The sequence below is a fragment of the Pseudophryne corroboree genome, unplaced genomic scaffold, assembly GCF_028390025.1.
Source record: "Pseudophryne corroboree isolate aPseCor3 unplaced genomic scaffold, aPseCor3.hap2 scaffold_1416, whole genome shotgun sequence".
In the NCBI taxonomy this organism is placed as follows: Eukaryota; Metazoa; Chordata; class Amphibia; order Anura; family Myobatrachidae; genus Pseudophryne; species Pseudophryne corroboree.
The window spans coordinates 106,256-118,958 of NW_026968042.1; the positions used below are offsets into that span (position 1 = coordinate 106,256).

Consider the following 12,703-nt stretch of genomic DNA (forward strand, 5'->3'; position numbering starts at 1 on the left):
CTGGAGAGGTGACGGCTGGGAATGGGACATTATACAGTAACACCAGGGGATGTGTCTGGGTGATGACTGTATCACTGTGTGTCAGGTTCCTATAAGGTGTCATGATGTCACTGTCTATGTCTCCATGCAGGAGGTGGAGTATATAGAGGAACACAGGGGTCTGTACAAGGACGTGATGATGGAGAATCACCGGCCCCTCACATCACTGAGTAAGAGGAGACTGTCATGTATTGTACAGGGGAGAGCAGGTATGTGGGACCCCCCATATACACACACATCACCTGATAATCACATATATACACTGTACTCAGTCACTGTGTGTCTCTTACAGATGGACCCAGTAACAGAGGTACCCCAGAGAGATGTCCCCGTCCTCTGTATTCCCAGGATTGTACAGAGGAGAATCACAGGATCCCACAGGAGGATCAGGTAGGTGGAATTTAGGGTGTCGCCCATATACCAAAGTGACTGTCACTATATAATGTGTAGAGAAGCTGTGTGTTTTATACACTGATATTACACTATCTGAAATCAGGCATTATTAATGTATATTGTTTTGTGGGCTATTTAGGATGACTGTCTGACTGATATAAAGGCAGAAGATACAGAGGGAGAAGAAGAGACGTATGTGACTGATATAAAGGCAGAAGATATAGAGGAAGAAGAAGAGACGTATGTGACTGATATAAAGGCAGAATATATAGATGGAGAAGAAGAGACGTATGTGACTGATATAAAGGTAGAAGATACAGAGGGAGAAGAAGAGACGTATGTGACTGATATAAAGGCAGAAGATATAGAGGGAGAAGAAGAGACCTATGTGACTGATATAAAGGCAGAAGATACATTGGGAGAAGAAGAGACGTATGTGACTGATATAAAGGCAGAAGATATAGAGGGAGAAGAAGAGACGTATGTGACTGATGTAAAGGCAGAAGATATAGAAGGAGAAGAAGAGACGAATGTGACTGATATGAAGACAGAAGATACAGAGGGAGAAGAAGAGACGTATGTGACTGATATAAAGGCAGAAGATATAGAGGGAGAAGAAGAGACGTATGTGACTGATATAAAGGCAGAAGATACAGAGGGAGAAGAAGAGACGTATGTGACTGATATAACGGCAGAAGATATAGAGGGAGAAGAAGAGACGTATGTAACTGATATAAAGGCAGAAGATATAGCGGGAGAAGAAGAGACGTATGTGACTGATATAACGGCAGAAGATATAGAGGGAGAAGAAGAGACGTATGTGACTGATATAAAGGCTGAAGATATAGCGGGAGAAGAAGAGACGTATGTGACTGATATAAAGGCAGAAGATATAGAGGGAGAAGAAGAGACGTATGTGACTGATATAAAGGCAGAAGATCTAAAGGGAGAAGAAGAGACGTATGTGACTGATGTAAAGGCAGAAGATATAGAAGGAGAAGAAGAGACGTATGTGACTGATATGAAGACAGAAGATTCAGAGAGACAAGAAGAGACGTATGTGACTGATATAAAGGGAGAAGAAGAGACGTATGTAACTGATATAAAGGTAGAAGATATAGAGGGAGAAGAAGAGACGTATGTGACTGATATAAAGGCAGAAGATATAGAGGGAGAAGAAGAGACGTATGTGACTGATATAAAGGCAGAAGATATAGCGGGAGAAGAAGAGACGTATGTGAGGGGTGATCAGCAGTGTAAGGAGGAGGAGATCCCTACAGATATCAGCACAGGTGAGTAATAAACACTTATTACAGAAGTCACATATTCTCCTTGCTCAGTCACTACAGCAATCTCTTATCCTACACCCTCCTCTGTCAGTACAGACTATTGATGGAAATGTATCTGCCCAGTGATGTAGTCTAGGACCATCAGCCCTGTTCTCAGTTGGGTGTTTATAACACAAGGGGTGATATTCAATTGTAATATCACGCCCGATCTCCCGTCTAAAGTGACAAGAGTTTGCGGGGCAATATTCAATTGTCCCCCATGTTTGGGCATATCGCGCCCATAGCAGTCTGGATTAGCTTTGTAAAGCTATTTAACTCAACTAATGTCATGGGCGCGATCACGAAAAGTTTTGTGCATTTCAGCTCACCTTACCCGGGGGTGGTGATCTGAAATGCTAATATTGCGTTCGTCGGCAGCAATATTTGAATCAGGGGTGTTTTCTGTTAAAGGCGTTTTCTTCTTTAGGGTCCATAGTGATCCACAGTCCTTACATCGGGGTGTAGGTGGTAGGAGTCGACCGGGCATCACACAGTTAAGCTTTTATTTCCCAGGATGCCCTGGACCTCCTCCCCATGTACCCCGCCCCTGGCCAGTGGGCAGTTTTAGTGATGGTGCTGGTAGAAGCCGGAGCACCGGTCACACAGCGGAGAGGAATGAATGAGCAGCGCTGGGAGTCTCTCTGAGCGCCACCGCTGCTGCTCCAACAATCCCCCGCTGGTGCCGCAACGTCAGTGAGGCTAAGAAACTGATGATTCCGGCGTGGTTACTTCCTGATCGCCGCGCTAGTACAGCGTCCAGTGCCCCGGACTGCACCCGGAGGACAGTTAAGGCATTCTCCGGCTCGTGGGACCCACAATACATGCAGTCCATGCTTCCGCAGGCTCTAATGTGATCCCTGGCTGCTGCTACGGGTTACACTAGACCACCAGGGCATGCATATAATATATATATAGGATAATGGAGGCCAGGGTGCCTGGTGGGTGATGTCAGCCAGGGGAGGTAGGTCCTCTCCCAGAGCCAGATTCCACAGCTGGGTTTCCCTCTCGGCTGCCACTCCCCCACATGCTTCTCTTATAAGAGTCTCTGAGGGACATTCCAATGGGAATGAGTGTGATGCCAGGCTCTGGGAATGCTGGGTTCTGTCTCCAGAAGTGGCCAGGTTATACATGCACTAGTCCTACCTACCAATGTGGTGTGAGTAGATGACTTCAGTGCCCATTGCAATTGTTATGTACTTACATTGTGTGTGACTGGTGCTAGCTCTGCTGTGTGACTGCATTGTATCTGTCTCTTACATGTGAGTGCAGGTGTTCCGGGCTGTGTGACTGCATTGTATCTATCCCTTACATGTGAGTACAGGTGTTCCGGGCTGTGTGACTGCATTGTATCTATCTCTTACATGTGAGTGCAGGTGTTCTGGTCTGTGTGACTGCATTGTATCTATCCCTTACATGTGAGTACAGGTGTTCCGGGCTGTGTGACTGCATTGTATCTATCCCTTACATGTGAGTACAGATGTTCCGGGCTGTGTGACTGCATTGTATCTATCCCTTACATGTGAGTACAGGTGTTCCGGGCTGTGTGACTGCATTGTATCTGTCCCTTACATGTGAGTGCAGGCGTGTGACTGCATTGTATCTATCCCTTACATGTGAGTGCAGGTGTTCCGGGCTGTGTGACTGCATTGTATCTATCCCATACATGTGAGTGCAGGTGTTCCGGGCTGTGTGACTGCATTGTATCTATCCCTTACATGTGAGTACAGGTGTTCCGGGCTGTGTGACTGCATTGTATCTGTCCCTTACATGTGAGTGCAGGCGTGTGACTGCATTGTATCTATCCCTTACATGTGAGTGCAGGTGTTCCGGGCTGTGTGACTGCATTGTATCTATCCCATACATGTGAGTGCAGGTGTTCCGGGCTGTGTGACTGCATTGTATCTGTCCCTTACATGTGAGTGCAGGTGTTCCGGGCTGTGTGACTGCATTGTATCTATCCCCTACATGTGAGTGCAGGTGTTCCGGGCTGTGTGACTGCATTGTATCTGGCCCTTACATGTGAGTACAGATGTTCCGGGCTGTGTGACTGCATTGTATCTATCCCTTACATGTGAGTACAGGTGTTCCGGGCTGTGTGACTGCATTGTATCTGTCCCTTACATGTGAGTGCAGGCGTGTGACTGCATTGTATCTATCCCTTACATGTGAGTGCAGGTGTTCCGGGCTGTGTGACTGCATTGTATCTGGCCCTTACATGTGAGTACAGGTGTTCCGGGCTGTGTGACTGCATTGTATCTATCCCTTACATGTGAGTGCAGGTGTTCCGGGCTGTGTGACGGCATTGTATCTATCCCTTACATGTGAGTGCAGGTGTTCCGGGCTGTGTGACTGCATTGTATCTATCCCTTACATGTGAGTGCAGGTGTTCCGGGCTGTGTGACTGCATTGTATCTATCCCTTACATGTGAGTGCAGGTGTTCCGGGCTGTGTGACTGCATTGTATCTATCCCTTACATGTGAGTGCAGGTGTTCCGGGCTGTGTGACTGCATTGTATCTATCCCTTACATGTGAGTGCAGGTGTTCCGGGCTGTGTGACTGCATTGTATCTATCCCTTACATGTGAGTGCAGGTGTTCCGGGCTGTGTGACTGCATTGTATCTGGCCCTTACATGTGAGTACAGGTGTTCCGGGCTGTGTGACTGCACTGTATCTATCCCTTACATGTGAGTGCAGGTGTTCCGGGCTGTGTGACGGCATTGTATCTATCCCTTACATGTGAGTGCAGGTGTTCCGGGCTGTGTGACTGCATTGTATCTATCCCTTACATGTGAGTGCAGGTGTTCCGGGCTGTGTGACTGCATTGTATCTATCCCTTACATGTGAGTGCAGGTGTTCCGGGCTGTGTGACTGCATTGTATCTATCCCTTACATGTGAGTGCAGGTGTTCCGGGCTGTGTGACTGCATTGTATCTATCCCTTACATGTGAGTGCAGGTGTTCCGGGCTGTGTGACTGCATTGTATCTATCCCTAATTAAAGAGAGAAGAAAAAATGACCTTGGTTGGGAGCACTCATTCCCGGAGAGTTACTTGCAGATATGATGTCTGTATGAAAAATGATGTAATGATGAAGTAATTAAAACATAACTTTTAATAATTTGTATATGATAAAAGGCTAGATACACTAATTGAAATTACTAAGAAAAAATTAATGAAAAACACAAGATACCCAATTTAATGATAAGATGGCTTTAAACTATCTAAGCCATACATAGAATAAGGTCTGCGAATATATTAGATGGATTGTTACTGTGATAATTCAGTGTCTAGCAAGCAAATGCCCATCCCACCGTGGATTCAGTGCAATCACCAATTAAATTCCACTGGAGACCTACAACACCTGGTATTCCTAAGTGGTCTCCCACTGAAGTACTGACCAGGCCCAACACTGTATTGCCTCCAAGGTCAGACGGGGTTGGGCATACCCAGTGTGGTATGGTAGTAGGTAACGTGTGGAAAGGGGCAGTGAGTGCAGCTGTTATGTAAGGGATGTGTGTTATTGTGCCAGTTTAGCCAATTGCATTCCTCCTTATTAGATAATTTTGTTGACCATCATTGCACCAATTTAGCGACCCAGACACATGGGTATGCAGAGGTTAAATCATATGGTCAGCAAGGGTTGATAACATGAGCCTCTGTTATTTCTGTTCGTGGCGTGAGGCAAAGCAAGACAGATAGCCTATTATAATTTAAGGCATGTATGAAACGCAAACACAGAATTCAAATGAACCAAGTGTCTGTTATTGCAGATTGAATCTGCCCGTCAGGAAAACATTGATTGAATAATATTTTCTAATGCACCAACATTAATAAAGAAATTATCCAAGCTTAATTGTCAGGTGTGATACTTAATTTGTATCGAAGGTGGAAAAATTAGCTAAAATAGCCCAAAAAAAGGATAAATAGATGTGCTTCAAAAAAATGTATATTTGCTGCAATTAGTTGAACAATGCAACCATAAACACTCGCATACCAGCAGCTGATATAACAAAATACAATGGTTGCCATGAATTTGACATAAATTGATACTTAGAAGCCAGATGTAATTTTTTTAAAAGAAAAGAACACACCTCGTTGCAGCTACCACTGCTCTGCACTATGTTATAGGTATATACTCAGATTACATTTTTTGAACATACAAAACAGCCTAAATAATTTACAGGCAAACGTTAATGGCTAAATGCCACAGGTAATAGTGCGGTAAGTCATAGATAGCACCTATGGTAAGTTGTTATATGCTTCACAGAACGGATTGCTGCTAACTTATGTGTATGGAACATGAAAGCAGCTTAAGTAATTATCAAGCAAAAGATTGACAGCTAAGTACCACGGGTGGCGGAGTGAATGATAATACACCTATAATTGGTGTTGCTAAACATATACTTGCTCCTCAAACCCAGCAAAAATAAGAATTTACTTACCGATAATTCTATTTCTCGTAGTCCGTAGTGGATGCCGTAAGGACCATGGGGAATAGCGGCTCCGCAGGAGACTGGGCACAAAAGTAAAAGCTTTAGGACTAGGTGGTGTGCACTGGCTCCTCCCCCTATGACCCTCCTCCAAGACTCAGTTAGGATACTGTGCCCGGACGAGCGTACACAATAAGGAAGGATATTGAATCCCGGGTAAGACTCATACCAGCCACACCAATCACACTGTACAACCTGTGATCTGAACCCAGTTAACAGCATGATAACAGAGGAGCCTCTGAAAAGATGGCTCACAACAATAATAACCCGATTTTTTTGTAACAATAACTATGTACAAGCATTGCAGACAATCCGCACTTGGGATGGGCGCCCAGCATCCACTACGGACTACGAGAAATAGAATTATCGGTAAGTAAATTCTTATTTTCTCTGACGTCCTAGTGGATGCTGGGAACTCCGTAAGGACCATGTGGATTATACCAAAGCTCCCAAACGGGCGGGAGAGTGCGGATGACTCTGCAGCACCGAATGAGAGAACTCCAGGTCCTCCTCAGCCAGGGTATCAAATTTGTAAAATTTAGCAAACGTGTTTGCCCCTGACCAAGTAGCAGCTCGGCAAAGTTGTAAAGCCGAGACCCCTCGGGCAGCCGCCCAAGATGAGCCCACTTTCCTTGTGGAATGGGCTTTAACAGATTTTGGCTGTGGCAGGCCTGCCACAGAATGTGCAAGCTGAATTGTACTACAAATCCAACGAGCAATCGTCTGCTTAGAAGCAGGAGCACCCAGCTTGTTGGGTGCATACAGGATAAACAGCGAGTCAGATTTTCTGACTCCAGCCGTCCTGGAAACATATATTTTCAGGGCCCTGACTACGTCAAGCAACTTGGAGTCCTCCAAGTCCCTAGTAGCCGCAGGTACCACAATAGGCTGGTTCATGTGAAACGCTGAAACCACCTTAGGGAGAAATTGAGGACGAGTCCTCAATTCTGCCCTGTCTGAATGAAAAATTAGGTAAGGGCTTTTATATGATAAAACCGCCAATTCTGAGACACGCCTGGCTGACGCCAGGGCTAACAGCATGACCACCTTCCATGTGAGATATCTTAATTCCACAGTGGTGAGTGGTTCAAACCAATGTGATTTTAGGAACCCTAAAACTACATTGAGATCCCAAGGTGCCACTGGAGGCACAAAAGGAGGCTGTATATGCAGTACCCCCTTGACAAACGTCTGAACTTCAGGCACTGAAGCCAGTTCTTTCTGGAAGAAGATCGACAGGGCCGAAATTTGAACCTTAATGGATCCTAATTTTAGGCCCATAGAAAGTCCTGCTTGCAGGAAATGTAGGAAACGACCCAGTTGAAATTCCTCTGTAGGGGCCTTCTTGGCCTCACACCACGCAACATATTTCCGCCAAGTGCGGTGATAATGTTTTGCGGTTACATCCTTCCTGGCTTTGATCAGGGTAGGGATGACTTCATCTGGAATGCCTTTTTCCTTCAGGATCCGACGTTCAACCGCCATTCCGTCAAACGCAGCCGCGGTAAGTCTTGGAACAGACAAGGTCCCTGCTGGAGCAGGTCCTTTCTTAGAGGTAGAGGCCACGGGTCCTCCGTGAGCATCTCTTGCAGTTCCGGGTACCAAGTTCTTCTTGGCCAATCCGGAGCCACGAGTATAGTTCTTACTCCTCTCCTTCTTATGATTCTCAGTACTTTGGGTATGAGAGGCAGAGGAGGGAACACATACACCGACTCGTACACCCACGGTGTTACCAGAGCGTCCACCGCTATTGCCTGAGGGTCCCTTGACCTGGCGCAATATCTGTCCAGTTTTTTGTTGAGACGGGACGCCATCATGTCCACCTTTGGTTTTTCCCAACGGTTTACAATCACTTGGTAGACTTCTGGGTGAAGTCCCCACTCCCCCGGGTGGAGGTCGTGTCTGCTGAGGAAGTCTGCTTCCCAGTTGTCCACTCCCGGAATGAACACTGCTGATAGTGCTATCACATGATTTTCCGCCCAGCGGAGAATCCTTGCAGCTTCTGCCATTGCCCTCCTGCTTCTTGTGCCGCCCTGTCTGTTTACGTGGGCGACAGCCGTGATGTTGTCCGACTGGATCAATACCGGTTGACCCTGAAGCAGAGGCCTTGCTTGACTTAGGGCATTGTAAATGGCCCTTAGTTCCAGGATATTTATGTGAAGAGACGTTTCCATGCTTGACCACAAGCCCTGGAAATTTCTTCCCTGTGTGACTGCTCCCCAGCCTCTCAGGCTGGCATCCGTGGTCACCAGCATCCAATCCTGAATGCCGAATCTGCGGCCCTCTAGAAGATGAGCACTCTGTAACCACCACAGGAGAGACACCCTTGTCCTTGGAGATAGGGTTATCCGCTGATGCATCTGAAGATGCGATCCGGACCATTTGTCCAGCAGATCCCACTGAAAAGTTCTTGCATGGAATCTTCCGAATGGAATCGCTTCGTAAGAAGCCACCATTTTTCCCAGGACTCTCGTGCATTGATGCACTGACACTTGGCCTGGTTTTAGGAGGTTCCTGACTAGCTCGGATAACTCCCTGGCCTTCTCCTCCGGGAGAAACACCTTTTTCTGGACTGTGTCCAGAATCATCCCTAGGAACAGTAGACGTGTTGTTGGAATCAGCTGTGATTTTGGGATATTTAGAATCCACCCGTGCTGACGTAGCACTACTTGAGATAGTGCTACTCCGACCTCTAACTGTTCCCTGGACCTTGCCCTTAACAGGAGATCGTCCAAGTAAGGGATAATTAAGACGCCTTTTCTTCGAAGAAGAATCATCATTTCGGCCATTACCTTGGTAAAGACCCGGGGTGCCGTGGACAATCCAAACGGCAGCGTCTGAAACTGATAATGACAGTTTTGTACCACAAACCTGAGGTACCCTTGGTGAGAAGGGAAGATTGGGACATGGAGATAAGCATCTTTGATGTCCAGAGATACCATATAGTCCCCTTCTTCCAGGTTCGCTATCACTGCTCTGAGTGACTCCATCTTGAATTTGAACCTTCTTATGTAAGTGTTCAAGGATTTTAGATTTAAAATTGGTCTCACCGAGCCGTCCGGCTTCGGTACCACAAACAGCGTGGAATAATACCCCTTTCCCTGTTGTAGGAGGGGTACCTTGATTATCACCTGCTGGGAATACAGCTTGTGAATAGCTTCCAATACTGCCTCCCTGTCGGAGGGAGACGTTGGTAGAGCAGACTTCAGGAACCGGCGAGGGGGAGACGTCTCGAATTCCAATTTGTACCCCTGTGATACTACCTGCAGGATCCAGGGGTCCACTTGCGAGTGAGCCCACTGCGCGTTGAAATTTTTGAGACGGCCCCCACCGTGCCTGAGTCCGCTTGTAAAGCCCCAGCGTCATGCTGAAGACTTGGCAGAAGTGGGGGAGGGCTTCTGCTCCTGGGAAGAGGCTGCCTGGTGCAGTCTTTTTCCTCTTCCTCTGCCCCGGGGCAGAAATGAGTGGCCTTTTGCCCGCTTGCTCTTATGGGGACGAAAGGACTGAGTTTGAAAAGACGGTGTCTTTTTCTGCTGAGAGGTGACCTGGGGTAAAAAGGTGGATTTTCCAGCCGTTGCCGTGGCCACCAGGTCCGATAGACCGACCCCAAATAACTCCTCCCCTTTATACGGCAATACTTCCATATGTCGTTTGGAATCCGCATCACCTGACCACTGTCGCGTCCATAACGCTCTTCTGGCAGAAATGGACATCGCACTCACTCTTGATGCCAGGGTGCAAATATCCCTCTGTGCATCTCGCATATATAGTAATGCATCCTTTAAATGCTCTATAGTTAATAATATACTGTCCCTATCCAGGGTATCAATATTTTCAGTCAGGGAATCCGACCAAGCCACTCCAGCGCTGCACATCCAGGCTGAGGCGATTGCTGGTCGCAGTATAACACCAGTATGTGTGTATATACCTTTTAGGATATTTTCCAGCCTTCTATCAGCTGGTTCTTTGAGGGCGGCAGTATCAGGAGACGGTAACGCCACTTGTTTTGATAAGCGTGTGAGCGCCTTATCTACCCTAGGGGGTGTTTCCCAACGCGCCCTAACCTCTGGCGGGAAAGGATATAGTGCCAATAATTTATTAGAAATTAGCAGTTTTTTATCGGGGGAAACCCACGCTTTATCACACACCTCATTTAATTCTCTGATTCAGGAAAAACTACTGGTAGTTTTTTCACACCCCACATAATACCCTTTTTTGTGGTACTTGTAGTGTCCGAAATGTTCAACGCCTCCTTCATTGCCATGATCATGTAACGTGTGGCCCTACTGGACATTACGTTTGTCTCCTCACCGTCGACACTGGAGTCAGTATCCGTGTCTGGGTCTGTGTCGACCATCTGAGGTAACGGGCGTTTTAGTGCCCCTGACGGTGTCTGAGACGCCTGCACAGGCACTAATTGATTTGTCTCATGTCGTCAACAGTTTTTTGCAAAGTGCTGACATTGTCACGTAATTCTTTAAATACGACCATCCAGTCAGGTGTCGACTCCCTAGGGGGTGACATCACTAAAACAGGCAATTGCTCCGCTTCCACATCATTTTCCTCCTCATACATGTCGACACAATCGTACCGACACCCAGCACACACACAGGGAATGCTCTGATAGAGGACAGGACCCCACTAGCCCTTTGGGGAGACAGAGGGAGAGTTTGCCAGCACACACCAGAGCGCTATATCTGTATAGGGATAACCTTATATAAGTGTTTCTCCCTTTTATAGCTGCTGTTTTATATTAGCTGCCAATAGTGCCCCCCCTCTCTTGTTTTACCCTGTTTCTGTAGTGCAGGACTGCAGGGGAGAGTCAGGGAGCCGTCCTTCCAGCGGAGCTGTGAGGGAAAATGGCGCTTGTGTGCTGAGGAGATAGGCTCCGCCCCTTCACGGCGGCCTTTTCTCCCGCTTTTTTCAGGAAAACTGGCAGGGGTTAAATGCATCCATATAGCCCAGGAGCTATATGTGATGCATTTCTTTAGCCATATAAGGTTTAAACAGTGTTTTATTGCGTCTCAGGGCGCTCCCCCCCAGCGCCCTGCACCCTCAGTGACCGGAGTGTGAAGTGTGCTGAGAGCAATGGCGCACAGCTGCGGTGCTGTGCGCTACCTTATTTGAAGACAGGAACGTCTTCTGCCGCCGCTTTCTCCGGACCTCTTCACTCTTCTGGCTCTGTAAGGGGGCCGGCGGCGCGGCTCCGGGACCCATCCAGGCTGAACCTGTGATCGTCCCTCTGGAGCTAATGTCCAGTAGCCAAGAAGCCCAATCCACTCTGCAGGCAGGTGAGTTCGCTTCTTCTCCCCTTAGTCCCACGATGCAGTGAGCCTGTTGCCAGCAGGACTCACTGAAAATAAAAAACCTATTTAAACTTTTACTCTAAGCAGCTCAGGAGAGCCACCTAGCATGCACCCTTCTCGTTCGGTAACAAAAATCTAACTGAGGCTTGGAGGAGGGTCATAGGGGGAGGAGCCAGTGCACACCAGCTAGTCATAAAGCTTTTACTTTTGTGCCCAGTCTCCTGCGGAGCCGCTATTCCCCATGGTCCTTACGGAGTCCCAGCATCCACTAGGACGTCAGAGAAATGACATTACCCAAATAGGCATTTGGCTTTATGGTAATGATGGGGACAGTGAGCACGGGGGAAGGGGGAGAGAAATTACTTATTGGCTGTGCGCCTCCCCATCACGTCAATTACCGCCGAGCCGCCTAAGTCCGTGCGGTGTGCAGACTGGTCGTCTCGCCCGATCTCCTGTCCTCCGTCGCTGGTCTGAGACCGGTCACGTGAGAGCGCTCTCCGTGACCCTCAATCACGTACCCAACGTACGTTTCACAGTTGGCTTGTTCACGGGTAACGTGAGCATTGTGGCGCTGGTAACAGCAATATATTGGGGAATACCACCAATAGCAGCTATAGTAGCTGAATTAGCACAGCAGAATCATATGTTTGATAATGCCGTGCCTGACGCCAGGGAAACCTGGACTTAATAAGAGACCCATATGTTCTGGTTAATTAAATTAGAACTGACAGCTTAAACATAAGGAGACTATTGCGTTTACAGGGAGCAGAAACATACTTGAAAGGGAATAGATCCGATGCTTGGAAAAAGTTGCTTATCACTAAAACTGCCCACTAGCCAGGGGCGGGGTACATGGGGAGGAGGTCCAGGGCATCCTGGGAAATAAAAGCTTAACTGTGTGATGCCCGGTCGACTCCTACCACCTACACCCCGATGTAAGGACTGTGGATCACTATGGACCCTAAAGAAGAAAACGCCTTTAACAGAAAACACCCCTGATTCAAATATTGCTGCCGACGAACGCAATATTAGCATTTCAGATCGCCACCCCCCGGTAAGGTGAGCTGAAATGCACAAAACTTTTCGTGATCGCGCCCATGACATTAGTTGAGTTAAATAGCTTTACAAAGCTAATCCAGACTGCTATG

The 12,703-nt window shown here is 47.4% G+C and overlaps 1 pseudogene; it reads right to left on the reverse strand.

Annotated features, from left to right (window-relative positions):
* Nucleotides 1-5,108: 5,108 nt before the first annotated feature.
* On the reverse strand, nucleotides 5,109-5,227 carry LOC134995861 (5S ribosomal RNA; annotated as a pseudogene).
* Nucleotides 5,228-12,703: the final 7,476 nt, after the last annotated feature.